Below are 21158 nucleotides of genomic sequence, written 5' to 3'. Positions count from 1 at the left end.
GCTCATCTGCAAAATATAAGGCTGGCAAGGTCAGTCCTTGTTCATCCAGGCAGATGAAGCTTATGAAGGTAGGAAGAGCCATTAGCTGGATCAGGCCAATGTGCTATCTAGTCCTGTTCTCACAGTGGCTGACTAGATGCTTGTGGGAAACCAGCAGGCAGGATCCTTGCACAAGAGCAGGTCTCCTCTCCTGTGGTTTCCTGCATCTGGTATTCAGAAGCCTCGCTGCCTCTTGACCACGGAGGCACAGCGCAGTAACTGTGGCTCCTCTCCTCCTCCTCCATGGATTTGCCCAAACCTCCATCAAGGCTCTCCAAATTGGTGGCCATCATTGCCTCCTGTTGGGACGCGGGTGGCGCCGTGGGTTAAACCACATAGCCTAGGACTTGCCAATCAGAAGGTCGGCAGTTCGAATCCCCGCGATGGGGTGAGCTCCTGTTGCTCAGTCCCTGCTCCTGCCAACCTAGCTGTTTGAAAGCACGAAGTGCAAGTAGATAAATAGGTACCGCTTCTGCGGGAAGGTAAACGGCGTTTCCGTGCGCTGCTCTGGTTCGCCAGAAGCGGCTTAGTCATGCTGGCCACATGACCCGGAAGCTGTACACCGGCTCCCTCGGCCAGTAAACGAGATGAGCGCTGCAACCCCCGAATCCTCCGCAACTGGACCTAATGGTCAGGGGTCCCTTTACCTTTACCTTTAAGACCTTATAATGACGAACTCCTGCACTTTAAAATTTATCCCCACACCACTGTTACCTACTCTGGCTGGCACCCACCTCCCATCAACTCCTAACCAATCCTTCTAGCCAGAGACACCAGGAACTGAACTGATGATCTCCAGTGGCAGCGCATACACACACACCTTAGATTCTTCTTGACTATCTTTATACACAAAGTGAATCCAAGTTACCTTCCAGTCACTGAGGCATTTTTTCCTTTCCCTCCTCTCTTCCCCCCAATTTCACTCATAAGCCACCTCCTCTTTGCTCCCCACAATTAGTTTTTCTGGGATGGCTCCTGGAGAAGACCTTCCCATGAGATCCTGCTCTGCTCTGCTCTATATTTGTTGTTGTTGTTTAGTCGTGTCCGACTCTTCGTGACCCCCTGGACCAGATCACGCCAGGCCCTCCTGTCTTCCACTGCCTCCTGCAGTTTGGTCAAACTCATGCTGGTAGCTTCCAGAACACTGTCCAACCATCTCGTCCTCTGTCGTCCCCTTCTCCTTGTGCCCTCCATCTTTCCCAACACCAGGGTCTTTTCCAGGGAGTCTTCTCTTCTCATGAGGTGGCCAAAGTCTTGGAGCTTCAGGATCTGTCCTTCCAGTGAGCACTCAGGGCTGACTTCCTTAAGAATGGATAGGTTTGATCTTCTTGCAGTCCATGGGACTCTTTATGGTCCAGCTCTCACTTCCATACATCATTACTGGGAAAACCATAGCTTTAACTATACGGACCTTTGTCGGCAAGGTGATGTCTCTGCTTTTTATATTTATCCTCCCCTGAATCTACCTATCTAGCAATTATGGTCCCAACTCACATGGCATATTAAGAGGTGGCTTTTAAAGCAATTTTATCATCACATAACATAGACATATTTTTGCCACTTGGTCTCAAGTCACTACCCCCCACCCCCACCGGCAAACAAAACACACCAGGTTTGCCTGGGGGGGGGGGCAGCATCTGCCTCATGTGGCTCGCAAGGAGAGCTGGAACCCTGTGTCAGCTGGCGCTGCCTCTCCCCACCCAACCCCTACCCCAGCAGGAGCACCCAATCTTTAATTGAAACCTAATTGTTTACTAAACCACTCAAACCAGAAGAGGAAATTACTATAATTTTGGTCTGCGGATGACTCCCTTCCCCCGCCCTGGCTGCAAAAGAAGGGGAAGAAGTGGGGATTGAATTTTAAGGAGAATAGGAACATTATCCTCAATGATACATAAACAGAAAGCGATTATCATTAAACTGTCAACGGCAACTGGATTTAGATAACGAGTCTTGATGCCAGCAAGAAATTATATGCAAATGGTTTTGGGAGGATTTATCAGTGGGTTCAGTCACTGCTATGTGAAGGGGAAAGGAGTGGCAGTGCTTTTTCTTGGCGAAAGTGGTGAGGCTGGTGGCATCACCTTTTCGCAAGGTAGCCACGGGTGCATAGATCTGCTGCTTCTGAATGCCCTAGGAGGGGAGAGTGCTCTTTCACTCAGGTGCTGCTTGTGGGTTTCCCAGTTGGGGCACCAGGCTGGCCACTGTGATAACAGGATTCTGGGCTGGATGAGCCATTGGCCTGTTCCAGCCTCAGAACTTTTCTTACATTCTTATAATGGAGAAATCTGAGGGCTCCCTTGGACAAAAAACAAGGACACCAGCCAGGGATACCAGAGCAAAACAGAAGCCAGTAGGCTTGGTCTTGATTGAAGACTGTCGCGACAGGACTCCCACCTGCCACAAGGTGGAACAAGATGGAAGCCCCGAACAAAAGAGAACCCAAACTTTCATTAGCTGCTAATCCCTATGTTAAAGGTAAAGGGAGCCCTGACCATTAGGTCCAGTCGTGGCTGACTCTGGGGTTGCGGCGCTCATCTCGCTTTACTGGCCGAGGGAGCCAGCGTACAGCTTCCGGGTCATGTGCCCAACATGACTAATCCGCTTCTGGAAAACCAGAGCAACACAGCGAAATGCTGTTTACCTTCCCTCCAGAGTGGTACCTATTTATCTACTTGCACTTTGACATGCTTTTGATGCAGTGTTTTTTTCCTGGGGGAATGCAGGGGTACGCATGCCCCTAAACATTTTGTGAATCTAAGTTTGGCCTCACTGAGGGGCAGTATTTCAATATGAGTAGGAAAATGAGAGTACCCCTAAACACTTTTTTTAGAAAAAAAGCACTGCCTATATGAATGAACATACTATATGAAAAGAGCATGCAAAAAACCCCCAGTGAAAACGGACATGAAAGTACCATAAGATAAAATTAATTGAATTTCAAAGTAACACAGTAAAATGGCAATAAAATATAAAGCAGAAACTGAGCATTGTGGTCTAAAAAAAAAAAATTCCCTAAAATGTAAGCAAAAGCTTGTCTAAACAAACATGCTTTCAGTTTTCCCTATAACCCAGTGTTGTCTGTTCTGAATTGCCTACTGCAGAGAGCAAGGTCTTATTCCACTTGGTCCTTTTGTGTGAGGGTACAGGGGGTGGTCCCTAGGACCTTCTGCACACCAAACAGGTATCCTGGCACTAAATTATGATTCCTCCGCAAGCTAGTGCAAAACTTGAGCCACCTAGTTGGCCTCGGATAAATACAGTGGTACCTCGCAAGACGAAATTAATTCGTTCCGCAAGTTTTTTCTTCTTGCGAGTTTTTTGTCTTGCGAAGCACAGTTTCCCATAGGAATGCATTGAAAATCAATCAATGCATTCCTATGGAAACCGCCTTCAGACCAGGTCCGGGGACAGTCTGTCCCCCGACCTCTTCTGAAGGCTGGGGGGGGGGAAGGGCTTTTCTTCCCACCACCATACTTCAGAAGGCTGTTCTGAAGGCTGGCGGTGAGAAGAAAAGCGCTTCTCCCCACCTCCCACCCCGCAAGCTCCGGGGACAGGAAGGCTTTGCTCCCGACCGCCAGCATTTTAAAAGAGGTCCCCGGAGATTTCCCTATGGGCTTTCTTCTTGCGAAGCAAGCCCATAGGGAAATTCGTCTGGCGAAGCACCTCGAAAAACGGAAAACTCTTTCTTCTTGCGAGTTTTCCGTCTTGCGAGGCATTCGTCTTGCGAGGTACCACTGTATTGATTGCTATGTGGAATTTCCATAGCGGGCGAAAGTTTATCCCAGGGCTTAGAGCTGTGGTTTCATATTCGCCCAGCTGCGTGGCTTTTAAATTTTCACCAATTTTGACAGCCATTTCCCAGCATGCAGCAGCTGCCATCAGCTGGCGTGTGGTTGCAGAGATTTGAGCTTGACGGATTTGAACACTGGGCTGTGCTGTGGGAACCCTCTCTGGCTTCATCATGTACTTTGGGCTGGAGACTGCAATGACAGGCTACAGCACTCGGAGCAGTGACCTGTTTTTGCTGAACGGATAGGGCACGGCAGAGTTATGGATCTTTTTCTTTTCACCCTCCCCCCAAGATCTTGTCACTGGGGCTTCTGGCTGTCGAGAAGACTCCTGCGTGGAAGGAGAAAATGACAGTGGAGTGGATTTTATTGGCAGGCCTAGCTTATGTTGCAAGCAGAGGCATGAAGGAAGGATTTGATTCTCCTCCACCCTTTTTTTCTGCTCTATTTCTCATCTGGGCTGCCGTGTTAGGAAACGGGAAGAGCAGAGACATAATCTCACCTTCCATTTATAGAAAGGATGGGGCCTTTTAGATGCACAGTGCAAATTGGGAAAATGCTCTTTTAGATACTTGGGGCTGCATGTCCGGTTGTCTCCCTAGAGACGGGTGAACCGGTCAAATTTAGTTTCTCATTTTTCCACGCTTAAAGTCTGTTCTCCACATTGCCATATCATTTTGTAATTCCTTCCCCTGCCAACCCCACAAAAAGTCCTCATAAAAAGTCAGCAGCATCCTGGTAGGAATTTCCTCTAATGTATCCATTTTTAAAAATGCATTTTTGCCCAATGTACATAATTTTGCAAAGCAATTTCCCCCTAATGTGATGCATTTTTGTATAACTGCAACTTGTTCGAAACTGTATCTAATGTGTTTTTATGCTGCAACCAGAGCTGGGCCATTAGGGTGAAGGCATGTAATAAATTGATGATGATGATGATGATGATGATGATACTAATAATACTAATAAATGCAGACAAATCTGATGATCAGATTAGGAGATTCTCAGCACAGCAGAGTGCATATAAGAACCTCTTAAGAATGAGAAAACGAGAGTTACGCTAATAAATTTTTGAAAGATCTTGGGGAAGCCATTATTTACAAAAATGTCCATGCACACTGTACCACAGCATTTTTTTGCAATGCAACAATACTTGGCTGGAGAATTGTGTTGCATTGCAAAATTCAGGGAAGCGCAAATTTCAAATGACAGCTATGTTTCAGTTCATGTATTATTTTCAGAAAGTGCAAATTTGGTAGGTTTCCCCTTTAATGTGGACTGAATTCATTTTTCCCTCCCTTGCTATTCTTCGGTGCTGCATCCTGGATTGGAGGCAGGCGGGTTTCTAAGGAAAGGCAGACTCTAGTTTCCACCTCTAGGGCCTGCTCCTGTGACCTTGCTGGGGGCAGACCCGGCAAGATTTGGACCCTGAAGTCCCAGGATCCGTGATGTTCCTGACCTGATAAATCTCTCCACCTCACACTCCCAAACGCTGCTTTGTATTCAGACACAATTTCAGGGAGGGCCTTGGCAGCGCCGGCTCAAGACATTTTGCTACCTGAGGCAAAGGACAAGATTCAACACTGGTAGTTAAATATTACCCCAGTACTGGTGAAACATCTTCCACAGCACTTGAGGGCAGCAGCCTGGCATAGGTATAGGGCAGGCTACATGCCACACACAGCTCTGGCCACTCCCTGCACCTCAACATCTCCTGAATGAGGCAGGTGCCTCACTCTGCCTCATTGTAGGGCTGGCCCTGGGCCTGGGAGCCTCCTTGGGGAGAGCTTAAAAAGCATTCTCACACTCCAGAGAGCTCCACTCCCTGCCATCCCCACTCCACCCCATGCTGCCATGCCAGAAATATTAAATTATCTCTCATTTCCTAGAGCCCACAGGGAAAGACAGTTCAAAAGCAAGGCTGTAAGGAAACCTAATAGGGAATATTAATCCTCATTTTACCAGTTTTGATCAGTGTGTGTGGAATCATAATTGCAGTAATAGCGCTTGACATTTCCTCAGCACCTTTCAGTGAAGGCTGGCTAGGCGATCTGCACATCGGCCTGGATTTAATATGACAACCTGCCAGGAGACTGTTTAAATATTGCTGTCTAGAGAACTGCAGCCTGGACCCATATGACAGACAAGGGATATGGTTGCCTTATTTCAAAAAAATAAAATTCCTGACACCCCCAAAACTGTCGAGCTTTTTAAGAGACACCTAACCTGAAAAATCCCAAACCGGAATTAAGATTGCCACAAGAAATATCAACAACCTCAGATATGCAGATGACACAACCTTGATGGCAGAAAGTGAGGAGGAATTAAAGAACCTCTTAATGAGGGTGAAAGAGGAGAGCCCAAAATATGCTCTGAAGCTCAACATAAAAAAAACGAAGATCATGGCCACTGGTCCCATCACCTCCTGGCAAATAGAAGGGGAAGAAATGGAGGCAGTGAGAGATTTTACTTTCTTGGCCTCCATGACCACTGCAGATGGTGACAGCAGTCACGAATTTAAAAGATTCCTGCTTCTTGGGAGAAAAGCAATGACAAAGCTAGACAGCATCTTAAAAGCAGAGACATCACCTTGCCAACAAAGGTCCGTATAGTTAAAGCTATGGTTTTCCCAGTAGTGATGCATGGAAGTAAGAGCTGAACCATCAAGAAGGCTGATCGCCGAAGAATTGATGCTTTTGAATTATGGTGCTGGAGGAGACTCTTGAGAGTCCCATGGACTGCAAGAAGATCAAACCTCTCCATTCCTAAAGAAATCAGCCCTGAGTGCTCACTGGAAGGACAGATCGTGAAGCTGAGGCTCCAAGACTTTGGCCACCTCGTGAGAAGAGAAGACTCCCTGGAAAAAAACCCTGATGTTGGGAAAGATGGAGGGCACTAGGAGAAGGGGACGACAGAGGATGAGATGGTTGGACAGTGTTCTCGAAGCTACAAATATGAGTCTGACCAAACTGTGGGAGGCAGTGGAAGACAGGAGTGCTTGGCGTGCTCTGGTCCGTGGGGTCACGAAGAGGCGGACACGACTAAACGACTAAACAACAACAACCCAAAAATAGTGATTTAAAGCTTTTTGATCTGCTTCTGCCATACGCCCAGATTTTCCCTGACATTCCCCCCCCCCATGCCGTTTTTACACCCGAAAACCAGGTCATGCCTAGGCATGGAACAGCAGCCCTCTTTTGCTCTTGCTACTCAGTGGCTGGTGTCCAAATATAGGTTGCCACTGCTACTGGAGATTCCAAGCAGCCATTGTGAGCCATTTCCCCTCCATGATTCTGTCTAAGCAACCTCAGTTAGTAGCTAGTCACCATGCAGCTGCTGACAGCAAATCCCCACAGGAGAGTCCTGCTTGCTGGTTCACCATGGGGGCATCGGGTTGGCTACTGTGAGAACAGGATGCTGGGCTGGGCTGGACGGGCCACTGGCCTGATACAGGACAGCTTCTTCTTAAGTCCTTAATTCAGTCTTTCCGCATAGGGAAGCTGTTCCTGTCCCCTGAGCATGTGGGCTCTCATTTTGGCACCTTTCTCCAACTTCTCTTGAGAGGCTGCATGCATGCACCTGTCTCAATCCATCCTAGCTCTGCTCTTCTGTCTAGGGCATTGGCACATTGCTGGACTCAGGGCCAGCCTTTTTCCCTTTTTGCGCTTCCAGCCACATCTCTTCATCTCTCTGCCTTGCCACGCCTCCTTGCGCTGAGGTGACATTGATTTCTGTCTACTCTTTCCAACTTGGGTTGCCATGGTGACAGATTCAGTTTCTCCGCTGTGCTGGGCTTTTTTTCTCCAGTTCAGCGTGCTCTGGGGAGAGAGAGAGAGAGAAACCGTTCAGCAGCAGGCAGGCGGAGTGTGTGTCTGGCATCGCTTTCTCCTGGTGGCCACTGTTGATAATGTCAGTGGCAGTGTCATGGGTAATTTGACAAAACGATGTCAGGAAGGCACTGGAATCTCTTTCTCTTTTGCAATGCTGGGCAGTGGCCCTTGACCAGAGCCAGCAGTCCATCGTCTTCTTGTGTTATTCATCTCGCTCAGGGCACAGGACCTTCCCTCTGCTGGTGCCCAATCCAGCGGGAGACCCACAACAGACTCTCTGAGTAGCTGGGAGAAGAGGTTGCTGGGCAAGACACGCCTTTGCTTTGACCTGGCCAGAGGTCTCTTCTTGGGTTCTTAGGCCTCAGGGACCTAAAGAACCAAACACACACCAAAAACAATAATTAAAAAACAATCATACAGCTCTTGCGGTTGCTTCACACAGACACACACACACACACAGGTGGGGTGGGGGGAATGCCCAACACAACACAATATCAAGGGGATTTGGCTGGGAGGGCATCAAGGAGTAGCTGCCCAATTCATTTCTGCCAGAGACAAGGGAACCACCCACCCCAAATGGTAGAGATTAGTACAAGTGGAAATCCCATACTGTTATCTACTGTAGTTTTCTCCCTGGGCCAGCAGGGGGATACTGTAGATAGTTTTCACTCAGGTCCACATATGCAAATAAGGAATTGAAAGTGATGTTCAGTGATTGGATAGCTACAGAAAGTTGTTACTGTTGCTTTGTAGTTGAGCTCTATATAAGCAAGCTGGCTGAACCCTTCAGCCCAGTTGTCAGAGACTGCCTCCCGGTCCCAGCTCACAGAGGACCAACGCTAGCCAGTAGAACTGTACAAAAGTCTTTATTGAAGTTTAGTTTCCATTTTCAAGCCCTAGCGTGCGTCTCTACGTCTAGACCCTAGACCAGCGAAGCCTCGTCTGAGTCTCCGCCCCCTGTACACCAGTTTAAGACTCTAGCCTTACTCCACCTTCTTCGTTTCTCCTTCCGCCTCTGGGTCCTACTACCCCCCGGGGTGCCTTCCTTCCTGGACGCCTCGGAGGCGGACCCTTCGGACTCTTCCCCCTCTCTTCGGCGGGCTTTGGGACCTGGCTCCCTATCCGGGCTGCTCATTGCGCCACCCTCTTGCACATTTGAACTTGGCGCGCGCGCGCTGCCTCTGACCTTCCTTTTGACTGTTTCCTCGCTCTCTGATGCAGGCGTGGCTAACCCTGACTCATGTCCTTCCGCTGACGGAAAGCTGCCTGCTGCCGATGCTTGGGACTCCTCCCCCTTACTGCTCTCCGGTGGGGAAGCTGGTCCCGATTTCCAACTGCTGCTTTCTGAGTCCCCTCTGGCCCCTCCTTCCTGTGGTGTTCCCTCTGGCAACCCCCTAGCTCTGACCACGGGAGCCCCTTTCTGTGAATCCTCTGATTCGCTGGAGAGACTTAGAGACATCAGACGGCTATCATCGCTGACTTCTCCCTCGGATTCCTCTCCCTCGGTCTCTAATTCCTCCCTTTCCTGTCCCTCTGCTCCTGAACCCCTGTTCTGGACCTGTGAATAACCAAGAGCTGTTATTTACAGAATCTCTGTGTCGTCTGATATGTTCACCCACAACTTAACACATACATTCCTCTCTCTGCTGTTTTCTGGAACAAATGCAAACCGAGCTAAATGGTTCCCATTTGGTTCAACAAATGAACTCCCCCTGTTCTGATGCAGTGCTGTCCAGAAGCAGTTCTATCACTCCTGCTGGTATTTTGGGAAACTAGCCCTGAGTGGTGAACCAGAACACAGACACACACACTTAGAATCTTACCTCTGCAAAGAATAAGGGTGGAGGAACTGTAGTTCCACAGGTGTCCCAGCTCCCATCACCTGCAGCCAGCATGGCTAGTGGTCATGCCAGTGGTTATTTGTCTAGCCATATCCAAAGAGCCACAAGTTCCCCATCCCTGCCATGAACTCCTGCCAGTCCCTACGCTATAAGGTTTTTATTTATTATTTATTGCATGTATATTCCACCTTCTCTCCAAGGAGTTCAAAGCAGTGTATATATGACTCTCCCCTCCTGATTTAATCCCAACACCAAACCTGTGTAGTAGATTAGGCTGAGAGGCAGTGACCCAAAGGTCAAAGGTCACCTTGTGAACTTCATGGATGAGTGGGGGATGTGAACCCTGGTTTTCGTGGTCCTAGTCTGACACTCTAATCTAACCACTACAGGACACCACACATGGAGGGGGGGGGAAGATGATACTATTGACCCTACCTTGCAAGTTTGGTGTTAAGAGTTGTTAGAATACTATATGAATTTGGGAAGTGCTATATCAGTGCTAAGTGTTCATATTAGTTAAAGAAGTGGAAATAGTTATGGAAAGCAAATGAGATTAACACCCTGGTTATGAATCTTTTTTTTTAAATTATTTCATTTATGATTTTCAATTTTATACATTTCAATAATTTCATAATCATTTTAGCATTTCAAAACTTGACTTCCTTTCCTCTCTTTCTGCGGTTCCTTAAATTAATTTTTAATATTTTCTGCATATCCCAATTAACTCAGTTTGCTCGTTTATTCATCAGCTTTAAATATATACTCTTACAAAACTGCAGGTTATTACAATAATCCTGCCAATGTTCTTATCTGTTTACAGTTTATTTGTAGATATTCAATAAACCATTTCCATTCTTTTATAAAAAAAGTTTGTTATATTGATTTCTTATTTTTCTGGTAAGTTTTGTCATTTCTGCATATTCCATAAGTTTTTGTATCCATTCTTCTTTTGCTGTGACTTCTGCTTCTTTCCATTTTGGGGCAAGTAGCATTCTTGCCACTGTAGTCACATATATGAATAAATTTCTATACAGTTTGAGTAGTTCTGTCCCTATAATTCTGGGGTTTGTTTTACAAACGTTATTTTAAACATCATTTCAATTCACTATGTATATCATTTCCCAGTAAGATTTAACCTTACTACAAGACTATGGTTGCCAGATTTTTTTCAATGAATCCGGGGACACTTTTCTTTTTTTGTTTTGTTTTTTTTGAAGCTGAGGAGCAACAGGGAGTCAGTCGTGGGGATGGTGAGGCAAAAGACCCTGGGCCCAAGCACACATGCATATTGTATAAAGGTGCAAAGCCCTTCTTTCGCACCCTGCGAAACATAAATGAGTTTTTTTAAAAAAACTGGGCAACTGTGCACCACCCACCCATGACTCCCAAGCCTTCCTCGATCTCCTGCCCCCTTCCCCCTTTGTTTTGGCAGATCAGGGGAGGCTCAAGAGGGCAGACGGCCATTGCCCAGGAGGGGCCAGCCTGGTAGCGCAGTTGGCTCTGGCTGGCTTCAGGAACTGCTCACTGCTCGCTGCCATGGTGCAGGAAAAATGGCGGACGCCACGGCAGTGAGCAGCTCCTGAAGCCAGCCAGAACCAACCACGCTACCAGGCTGGCTCCGGGCTGCTGAGGCTGCCGCTGCCACGTTTCCCGGGAACAGATTTGCAAATCCGGGGACAGAATTTGTCCGGGGACAGATTTGCAAATCCAGGGACTGTCCCTGGAAACTGGGGACATCTGGTAACCCTATACAAGACCATCACATATGATAAAAAAACCTTCTTTCTCTTTACATTTCCAACACTTATTTGATTTGGATTTATACATTTTTGCCAATTTACTCATTGTTAGGTCCCATCGACATATCATTTTCATATAATTTTCTCTTAGACCATAACATGCTGTAAATTTTATATCCATATTCCACAATCGTTCCCATGCTTCCATATCCATATTATGACCGATATCTATTACCCAATGTATTATTGAGAATTTTGCTTGCTCATCCTTTGTCTCCCATTCCAATTATATTTTATACACTTTTACATTGCATTCCAACAGGTCTCTTTCCAATTGTGATATTTGTTCCCCAAACCCTCATATCTTTCTTAAATACTTTGTTCAAATGATGATATTGTATGTTAATTTTCCTGATAATTCCTTAAATTCTTTTAATTTATACTCTCCTCCCTCTTGTTTTAATAAATTTCTACAAGTTGTCCACCCTTCTATCATATTCTTTTTCTTTACCACTATAGCTTCCAATGGCCAGAGTGGTGTTTTTAGAATCATTTCTTGTTTGTTAAGAGTTGGAGGGACAAATTAAAATAGTGCATTAATTCCAGTGCTAAACAAGTAGGTACAAAACAGTTGTGTGGGATAGAACTGACATTAAAAGGTAAAGGGACCCCTGACTATTAGGTCCAGTTGTGGCCGACTCTGGGGTTGTGGTGCTCATCTCGCTTTACTGGCCGAGGGAGCAGGCGTACAGCTTCTGGGTGATGTGGCCAGCATGACTAAGCCGCTTCTGACAAACCAGAGCAGCGCACAGAAACGCTGTTTACCTTCCCGCCGGAGGGGTACCTATTTATCTACTTGCACTTTGACGTGCTTTTGAACTGCTAGGTTGGCAGGGGCTGGGACCGAGCAACGGGAGCTCACTCCATCACAGGGATTCGAACCGCTGACCTTCTGATCAGCAAGTCCTAGGCTTTGTGGTTTAACTCACAGCGCCACCCGCGTCCCTAGAACTGACATTACTAATACTAATTGCCACAAAATCTATGCTGTTCACTCACAGATACAAAAATACAAATGTTTAGATGCTAAGGGAAAGATGTGGAGGGAGGGAGGGAAGGAGGGAGGGAAGCCATCGGGGTGAGCAGAAGATTGATGGATTGCCAAGCAGATCTCCACATATTCAGGATGTGTTTTGAACATACGTACTGTCTTGGGGGCTTGGCAATTAAATTATTGAAAACAATATGCGGATCTTGTTGCCATCTTCTCCAGCTTCTTCGGGAGGAGATTGTTCAATACTTATGCAATTGTAGGAAGGGCAGGGGTCTCTCTATGCTTCCTTATCATATTAAAAAAAGAAAAACCCAAAGTGCCCCATTATTAACAGTCATCAGAATGGTTGGATATAGATGCAGCAAAGGCATTTTGCATTGCTTGGAGAGACTGGGGTTTTGCTTAATGTCAGTCTATCCTGGAAATTATGATAGATAAGCATGATATTTAAATACATATATGAAACCATATATATAGCGAATTTTTTCAATAAACTTCCTATCCTTTCAAGCTTTGGAAAAGCATGAAATGCAGTAAAGTTTACTGTTATTTAGGAATAAACAGATACACAAATATAAGATTGGGGACAGCTAGCTTGCCAGCAATGCATGTGAAAAGGATCTAGGGGTCTTAAGTAGACCACAAGCTCTGACCTCAAGCTCTGACCACAAGCTCAACAGTGTGATGCTGCAGGAAAAATAAAAGCTAATTCTAGGCTGCATCAACAGAAGTAGAATGTCCAGCTCAAGGGAAGTCATAGTACCGCTCTATTCTGCCTTGGTCGTACCCCACCTGGAGTCTCATGCCCAGTTCTGGGGGCCACAGTTTAAGGAGGATGTTGACAAGCTGGAAGGTGTGCAGAGGAGGGCGACCAAGATGATCTGGGGTCTGGAAACTATGCCTTAGGAGTAACAGTTGAGAGAGTTGGATATGTTTAGCTTAGAAAAGAGGAGACTGAGAGGTGATAAGATAGCCATCTTCAAATTTCTGAAGGGGTATCACATGGAAGATGGAGCAAGTTTGTTTTCTGCTGCTCTGGAGGATAGAACCTGAACCAATGGATTCAAATGACAAGAAGAAAGACTCCAACTAAACATTAGGAATATCTTTCTGAGGGTAAGAGCTATGCAGCTGCCAAGACCACATAACACAGGTCTTGAAAGACCTATGTTGGCTCCCAGTACGTTTCCGAGCACAATTCAAAGTGTTGGTGCTGACCTTTAAAGCCCTAAACGGCCTCGATCCTGTATACCTGAAGGAGTATCTCCACCCCCATCGTTCTGCCCAGACACTGAGGTCCAGCGCCAAGGGCCTTCTGGCGGTTCCCTCACTGCGAGAAGTGAGGTTACAGGGAACCAGGCAGAGGGCCTTCTCGGTAGTGGCGCCTGCCCTGTGGAACGCTCTCCCTTCAGATATGAAGGAAATAAGCAGTTACCCTATCTTTAAAAGACATCTGAAGGCAGCCTGTTTAGGGAAGTTTTTAATATTTAATGCTGTACTGTTTTTAACATTTGATTGGGAGCCTCCCAGAGTGGCTAGGAAGACTCAGCCAGATGGGCAGGGTATAAATAAATTGTTGTTGTTGTTGTTGTTGTTATGCACGGTAATGGAGAAAGTGAATAGAGAAGTTTTCCTAACTTGTAAGCCAAGTTACAGGGAACCAGGCAGAGGGCCTTCTCGGCAGTGGTGCCCGTCCTGTGGAACACCCTCCCACCAGATGTCAAAGAGAAGAAGAACTACCTGACATTCAGAAGACATCTGAAGGCAGCCCTGTTTAGGGAAGCTTTTAATGTGTGACATTTTAATGTATTTTTAATCTTTGTTGGAAGCCACCCAGAGTGGCTGGGGAAGCCCAGCCAGATGGGCAGGGCACAAAATTATTATTATTATTATTATTATTATTATTATTATTATTATTAAGTGGAACAGATTGCCTCAACAGTTGGCAGACTCTCCTCTACTTGAGGTTTTAAAGCAGAGGTTGGATAGCCATTGGCCAAGGATTATTTAGTTGCGATTCTTGCATTGCAGGGGGTTAGACTAGATGCCCTAGCCTAGGCATCCCTTCCAGCTCTGGAATTCTATGATTTATTCAGAGCCTTCCTTGCTCTTAGTGCTATCTAGCACGTATCAGAAGGGACAAGCTCCTGTCCCAAGAAGCTCATGGTATAATGTCTAGCACGAGAGAAGAAAACGGGGAGAAGTGAATGCTAGCCAATGTCATTATAGGCACTTTGACTTTTCTGGTTATAATGGTTGCACTTATGCTGGAGTCTGGTGTTTATCACTTATCCTTCTCCCCATCAGCAGAAGGGTACACAGTAAGGATGTACAGTCTTGCACGTCCAACTCTAAGCACACTTCCCCAAAATTCAGAAAAAGAGGCAACAGGTGCGGGAACAGAGTCCACTTTGGCATCTTATCGTATTGGGATTGGCTACTAATATTAATTCGTTTGGATTCAGCAGTATTAGCAAGAAGGGGATATGGCACAGGGATGGAATATATGCTTTGCCTGCAGAAGGTAGCAGATTAAATCCTCCCAGCACCACCAGCTAAAGAGAGATGGTAGCCAGAGCCATCTTTTCCATTGGTCTTAGTGGTTCGTTGCGCCAGGGCGCCAGCCTCTCAGGGGTGCCCTTGTGATTCGGCACTTCTGCGCATGCGCAAAGCACAACTTAGCGCTTCTGTGCATGTGCGACCGCCGAAACCAGGAAGTAATCCGTTCCGGTACTTCCGGGTTTCGGCAGTCCGCAACCCAAAAAAACGCAACCTGAAGCGTCTGTAACCCGAGGTATGACTGTACATGATTACAAGCGCACAGAATAAGATGACACAAGAAGAAGAAAAGAAATAGTACCCATGTAGAAAACAAAACAGAACTGCAACAAAAAATTGTATGCATTACAACAACAACGAAAATTGTTATTGCAGTTAACCAGACATTAACCTAAAACGGTATTTATAAAAATGAATTCCAAATATTGTTAAATTGTTGAAGATTGGGTAAGTTCTATAATATTGGTGTCTCTGGACCTCAGAATAGGACTCCTTCAATGAAAAATAATATTTAGAACTAATTGGACCCATTACACTTGTTTATGAAAGGACTAGCTAAGACATCTAACTACTGGAGATGGAACAGAGATAATGCTTCTCTAAAACAGATGTTTGTACAATGTCCTATATTGATTAAATTTTGGCAGAAAGTAATAGAGACAATCAACATGACTGTATGGAATAATCTTAAATTTGCAGAGAAAAATATCCCTTTGAATTATATACTCAGCACATGGAATCTAACAAAGGGACAATATGAATGGACTCTCCGCGCTCTTATTACGGCAAAAATACAGTTATTGATGAATTGGGAAAAATAAAAATTGTAGCACCTTGAACTTGGCCCTGGTCAAGATGGTCTGCTCCAACAACAAGGAGCCTCTCTTTTCAGGGGCAGTCTACCTCTGAACACCTGGAGCAGCAACAAGAGGGGGCTTTTACTTTCTTGCCCTGCTTGTGGGCTCAAAGGGGTCCCCTTGAATCACAGGGGGCATCGTCAAGGTCTGCTGTAAATCATTTCCTTTCATCCCCTCTCAGAGCTGCCTCTGCCCTATAAAAGGCAGGCGAGAGGAAGGGAAAAAACAGGGCACGCGTTATGATTTGCAGCTGATAGCAAGTACTCAAGCCAGGATGATTATGCTTGAAGAAAGTGATGTCGAAGTTTAGATTTATAGGAGGGTGAATAAATTTCTGTCAGTTGGCGATTATTATCTCCTTTAATCTCAAAGACACTCGTCTTCCCACTCTCGTGCCTGTGTCTGGGGTTTCAAAAGCGTGTTTCTGATTGGGATCTAGTGCTCTCCATCGGAAAATAAATCTCCCACATTTTATACAAGGCAAGCTGAAGATGCTTAAACATGAACATTATTAGATTGATTTGGAAAAGGCTCCAAACTTTGTAATGCCCTAGAAGTGCATGAATTGTCTGAAATCTTGTGACAGGTTTGTTTGTTTTTGTTTTTGTTTTTGTATGTTTGTTTATTTGTTGGTTTGTTGGTTTGTAGGGGGAGGGAAGAATCCCAACCACGTACTTTATGCATGCTTAAAATATTGTTGCACACACCCAGTCTTTGACTGGTGAGAGACTTTAGTGGTTCCAGATGCTCAACCAAGCTTTGGTTTCCTTGGAATAAGCATCGGCGGAGACTGCAGTGTCTTTTGTCTACTACATGGTTTTATTTTTGCATCTATACAACCTGAGCACAGGCTGCAGGGGCTCCTAGCATTAACGATGGAACTCTGTCCCACAGGAAGCAGCAATGGCCAAAGCTTGGATAGCTTTAAAAGGGGATTGGACAGATTCACAGAGGAGGATAAGGCCATCAGTGTTCTGCCTGGCCTTTGGCTTGGGATCAACTTGATCCCCTCCCCCTCTTTCCTTTTTCCTTTCTCCTTCTGTGATGGAACTCCTATTTGGGGACTTCCCTGGCTTTTTTCTGGCCCATGTAGGACCAGTCTGGATAGTCGGCCTTGGTGAAGATTTGATGTTTTCATCCCCAAAAAGTTGTTGATTTGAGTTTCTACTGAAATGAGGCTGCATTTTAATGTTGTATATTAATCCTGTTTTTAAGTTGTATTTTAATCAATTGTTTTTACCTGGTGTTAGCCTCCCTGAGCCCGGTCTTGGCTGGGGAGGGCGGGGTATAAATAAATTCTTCTTCTTCTTCTTCTTCTTCTTCTTCTTCTTCTTCTTCTTCTTCTGCGTCGTCGTCATGGTGGCTATACTCTGCCTCAATGATCAGAGGCAGTAATGCTTCTGAATACCATGGAGCAATAGACCAGGTGAGCTGTGCCTAAGAGAGCGGTGTGAGATAGTTGGGCTGCTGTTGGAAGCAGGATACACCGAGACCTGTCTGTTTTGTGCTGGACCCAAAACTTGGGGCTTCCCAGGAACCATAATAGGCAAGCAAGATCTGTCAGGGAATAAATGCTATGAGTCCCTCCATCCTATGCTTAGGTTGTATAGATGTGTAAATAAAGCCATGTCTTCCGAAAACAGTACAGTCTCCATTGACCACTTGGAGATTGAGGTGTGCACAACAATATGCCAATACAGTGGTACCTCAGGTTACATACGCTTCAGGTTACATATTCTAAAGGTTACAGACTCCGCTAACCCAGAAATAGGACCTCGGGTTAAGAACTTTGCTTCAGGATGAGAAGAGAAACCGTGCAACGGCAGCAGGAGGCCCCATTAGCTAAAGTGGTGCTTCAGGTTAAGAACAGTTTCAGGTTAAGAACAGACCTCCAGAACGAATTAAGTTTTTAACCAAAGGTACCACTGTATGCCTTGTACCATGGGTAGAGGGGAGCCACGTGAAGATTCCTGCTGGATCCAGTTGCCAGTCCATTTAACCCACAGAGGGATGGGGAACCTGTGCCCTGCCAAATGTTGCCGGACTACAACTCTCATCATCCCTGGTCATTGGCATTGCTGGCTGGGGCTCATGGGATTTGTATCCCACAACATCTGGAAGGTCACAGCTTCCCCCCTTTTTCCCCATGATGCTATCTATTTTGATTGTTATGTGGAACCAGGAGGGGCGGATGAGAGTCAGAAAAGAAAGGGCTTTGCCTGTTGAATTCCAGCCTGACTTGCATTAAAGGAATGGGGAGGGGGCTGCCAGAAATTTCCAGTTGGTTGGATAAAGGTGGTCAGGTGAGGATCAAAGATGCCTGTGTGGATTTCTCCCTGGACAGCACGCAAGCACACACACGCAAACACAGACACTTCCCCTCACACTGAACAATGCCGGTATATGATTTCCTCAGGTTCTCTGTAGCCATGGTGATAAGGAAGGTACAGTTACCTGAATGGAGAAGGCAGACAGATAAAGGAATAGAGTCAGCTGGTATGTTCTCCTGTCTTTCAAAAAGGAAAAAGTGTCGCTGAAGACCTTGAGTTTCTCGTGCGCCACTTTCCAATAATCTGCCCACAATATCTGCCATTGCGCAGAGCACACAGGCCAGCACCAGGAACTAAGTGCCTGGGAAAAGAACACAAGAAGAGCCTGTTGGATTGGGCCAAAGGAATCCCACCTAGTCCAGCATCCTGTTCTCACAGTTGCCAGCCAGATGCCTTAGTGGGAAACCTGTAAGCGGGACTTGAGTTCAAGAGCACGGAACGCTCCTGGGGCTGCTTCCAGCAACTGGCATTCAGGAGCATTGCTGCATCTGACCATGGGGGCATAGCTATAGCTATGAAGATAGCAATCTGCATATTTTAAGGCCTGCAGTTTTCATTGAAGGCACACCACTGTTATCATTGTGTTGCCAGGGGTGTCCGGCCGTGGATGAGCACACTGTGACAGTGACCCCAAAGATGTATGGGAGGTCCAAGCATGGTGCGCATTGAGGATTACGCAGTGTGCCATGTAGGCAAAGTGTGATGCAGGCCAGATGTTTGTGATTACACCTCCCATCAGCCCCTGTGACTGATGGGAGTTGTAGTCCAGAGGTGTAGCAATCAGGGGCTGTAGGAGGTCAAAGACCTGCTGCTATTTCTGTGGCAGAGCCTTTGGAGGGGTCCCTGCCACCAGCATCCTCAGGCCACCCAATCAGCATGGAAAAGCAGCTTTCGAGCTGCTGAAGTCTTCTCATGCTATGTGTCAACTGGAGCCAATCAGAGTGAAAAGAGGTGAGTCGGCCACTGAGGATGAGCTCCCAGGGTCTCCCCAGAGAAAACGCATGGGAAGAACACTGAGCATCCTGTGTGCTCCAAAGCTAAGCATCTTGGAACACGGAAAACACAAGGCAAGAGAACGGGGTGCAAGTTCTGAGGTTACATAAAATGGAACAAAGTCACTCCAGAAGAAGTCATTGGGCTCTCCAAATCATTTGCCCATTGATGTGCAGAGAAAATACTGGATCCAGCTGAAAGGCAATGCATGGAGGTATGCATTGATTGTCACAATGCATTCCTAATTATTGCATAATTATAAAATTATTATATAAACTAATGAGGTTGTATAATCTGAGAAGTGGGGGTGGCTGTGATTGTCATGAAGGGACTATGCACTTTTAAATTTGCTACTACACAAAACATGTCGAAGTTACTGTCTTGGTGAAGTCTCAATTATGGAGATCAGGGATTACCCTGACATACTCTGGCTACAGTCTGTTAATTGCAGTTCTCTTCTTTGGCTAAAGCTGGATAATGAGATAGAGTCTGATATCCTTCCAGTTGCCTCTTCAAGACCCATCCTGTTCTCTCAAGTCCAGCCTTCTGCCCTTAATGTTGCTTCAAATCCGTATATGGACTTTGCACCAAGATATGAATTTTGCATGAAAAGAACTGTGCGACAAGAGCTTGGAGCATTGAGGAGATCCAAAGATTTTCCTCTCTAGCATCCTGGTCTCATACCTGGCTACTCAGGTGCTTCTGGGAAGCCCACAAGCTAAGCACAGAGGCAATAAGTCTCCCTGGTTTTATGTTGAAGATGCCTTGCCCTCTGAGGTAGATTGCCTATGGAAACAGGGGCTCCATTCCTAGCTACAGTTTTTATGTTCGTATCCTGCACGCTGCTTGGAGATTTAAAATATTAAGTGGTTTAGGAATGCTTTTAGGAAAATAAATAAACTAACATGGTGACTAAAAGACTTTACAATTTTATTATATAGTAAGGTATGTGGCGCTGTGGGTTAAACCACAGAGCCTAGGACTTGCCGATCAGAAGGTCTGCGGTTCGAATCCCTGCGACGGTGTGAACACCCGTTGCTCGGTCCCAACTCCTGCCCACCTAGCAGTTCGAAAGCATGTCAAAGTGCAAGTAGATAAATAGGTACCGCTCCAGCGGGAAGGTAAACGGCGTTTCTGTGCACTGCTCTGGTTCGCCAGAAGCGGCTTAGTCATGCTGGGCACATGACCCGGAAGCTGTACGCCTGCTCCCTTGGCCAGTAAAGCGAGATGAGCACTGCAACCCCAGAGTCGGTCACGACTGGACCTAAAGGTCAGGGGTACCTTTACCTTTTAAGGTATGTGGTCCCAAGGAGGCCCAAATCTCAGACCACCAAACAAGGATGCAAGGGGCTAGAGGGAAATGCATAGCTGAAATCATCAGGTGTGCTAGACCTAAGGGAGCAGGAGCTTAACTGGTGTCTTCACACTAGAGATGAGTTGCTCGTACTGAACTTGGGTCTTTAATGGGGTCTGGTGGGCTGTGATTGGCCCTTTGGGGAGTGTCAGCTGATGGAACACTCAGGGTTCAGGTGGACTGGTATTGCCTCTCTAGGTGGCGCTCTAGAACCACAGAGCTCAGCCTGTTGTTAGTGGAAACAGAGCAATGGAATATGTGCCTCTGTCTGAAAATGGCTTTTTGCTTTTCCATCCCTTTTTGGACTATCAGTGGGTGGGACCCCATGGAGTTGGCTTAAGTCAGGAGCCCCATTCAGTTTTGTAGGTACCTCTTCCCCAAGGTTAGGGACGCGGGTGGCGCTGTGGGTAAAACCTCAGTGCCTAGGACTTGCCGATCGTATGGTCGGCGGTTCGAATCCTCGCGGCGGGGTGAGCTCCCGTCTTTCGGTCCTATCTCCTGCCCACCTAGCAGTTTGAAAGCACCCCCGGGTGCAAGTAGATAAATAGGGACCGCTTTCCAGCGGGAAGGTAAACGGCGTTTCCGTGTGCTGCGCTGGTGCTGGCTCACCAGAGCAGCTTCGTCACGTTGGCCACATGACCCAGAAGTGTCTCCGGACAGTGCTGGCCCTCGGCCTCTTAAGTGAGATGGGCGCACAACCCTAGAGTTGGACATGACTGGCCCGTACGGGCAGGGGTACCTTTACCTTCCCCAAGGTTTGCATTCGAAGGG

At 46.5% G+C, this 21158-nt stretch overlaps 1 protein-coding gene across 11 annotated transcripts in view; it reads left to right on the top strand.

Annotated features, from left to right (window-relative positions):
- The window catches only part of DAB2IP (DAB2 interacting protein), a 314536-nt gene that overhangs the window by 102547 nt on the left and 190831 nt on the right, over positions 1 to 21158 (top strand). The gene's annotated exons all lie outside the window — the stretch shown is intronic.

Source organism: Podarcis muralis, chromosome Z (genome assembly GCF_964188315.1).
Source record: "Podarcis muralis chromosome Z, rPodMur119.hap1.1, whole genome shotgun sequence".
NCBI lineage: Eukaryota > Metazoa > Chordata > Lepidosauria > Squamata > Lacertidae > Podarcis > Podarcis muralis.
Note: the sequence above shows the minus strand (reverse complement) of the source record. Positions and strands in the feature narration are given on the sequence as shown.